Here is a 1,695-nt window from a genome sequence, read left to right on the forward strand (position 1 = left end):
GAGATCACCATGGAGCCCAGGACGGCATCACCACCAGAGCCTTTGGCAGGCGAAGACCACCTTTAGTCAGGATAACTTGTACTAGTTGTCTCCCTTCAAATTTGGCCGTTGTTGGATCCCTTCCCGCCTACATCTGGGGAGAGGACCAGGGCCTCTATAAATAGGACTAGGCACCACAATAGGAGGCAACGAATCGGGGATCATTCAGAACGGATCTGGGATCATTAAGATCATGCTCAACCACACAAGCTCACCGAGCTGAAGAACACTTCTCCTCAGGAGGCTGTTCTTCCCTTATACTAGTTCTTCCTCAGCCCAACAGGCAATCCACCACACCACACTGGAGTAGGGTATTACACCACATCGGTGGCCCGAACCGGTATAAACACTGTGTCCCTTGTTCTACGAGTTTGATGTGCGGAGCTTTGAGACCGCGGTGAGTGAGTGAGTTCGGGGAGGGAGAGATCTTCGTGCGCACCCCAGTGTTCGAACCTTGAGGGTTTTGCCGGAACCCGAAATCCAACACACGTGTACATTTGTTTGGAGACGGGATCTGCCAACTTTCTTTTTTCTCGCACACGAGTATTTTACGCGCTTTGTCTGCGTTGTGTGTTTCCCCCGCCAAAGTTTCAAGTTTTGCAGCGAAATTTTCATTACGCACGCGATTTTCGAATTTATTCCTCCAACCACATCCCCACCCTCAGTATCCCCCCCCCCTCGTGCCTCCCCTGCCGGCATTTCAAACCGCCGCCACCGCAACCACAGCTTCAACCACATCTACGTTCTCCTCGGATCCAGTCAGGTAACCCACCGATCTCTATCACGGCCCCGGCCTGATTGCTTAAACGGCGCCTGTGAAACATCCTCATGCCTCCAACACCCCACTGCCAGGAGCTGATGGCGGTCCATGGCGCGATGGCCTTTGTGCGTATTGACACGGAGGAACACCTCGCCTCCGCCGCCGCCGCCGACATGGTGCAGCCTCTGGCCCAGATGAAGTCCCCCAGCGACTACCCCCAGGACTTAACAGGTAAGATCTGACCAGCTAAATCTTACCAATACCACTTGCAATGGCTATGATTTGTATGGTTGATGTATTAAGCATGTTCGTGCCTTGTTTATTTTAGTACTGCACACTGTGTGATGTTCAAATATTATCGTGTGCAGCTCAATTGCACCAATACCAGCAACAAACTTACAATACATGACTCAGGATATCACTAGAGATGCTGCCCATTTGCTATTTTTAGTGGATGCTAACCCTGTTGTACTTAGCATGCCTGTCCATGTACTTACGCAGGGTCATAACCTGTTGTTTGCCGTCGAGGTTAGCCGCATCCCATGTCTTACAGTATTTCACATAATTTGTGCAATTGCAGTTTAACTTCTACCATTTACTGGTTGCCTGTAGGTACACATGTCAGTGCCACTAATCCACGCTTTGACCCGGAGGAACAGCTCGCCTACGCCGTCGCTGACTTTGCGCGGGCTCTGGCCATGTCGGGGTAATTGACCACGGGTACCCCGAAGACGGCAAGACGATATTTCAAGACATCGGGGCTAGCAAAGCCCCTCAGTCCGACTGCTCAGGCCGCCCAGGCGGTCCCCTGTCCGACTGCCTCGGCCGACTCACCACCCGGCCTGCTCCCCGTCTGGCTGCGCCAACCAACCGGCTGCCCGAAGTCAACCGCCGAC

This window comes from Aegilops tauschii, chromosome 6 (genome assembly GCF_002575655.3).
Source record: "Aegilops tauschii subsp. strangulata cultivar AL8/78 chromosome 6, Aet v6.0, whole genome shotgun sequence".
In the NCBI taxonomy this organism is placed as follows: Eukaryota; Viridiplantae; Streptophyta; class Magnoliopsida; order Poales; family Poaceae; genus Aegilops; species Aegilops tauschii.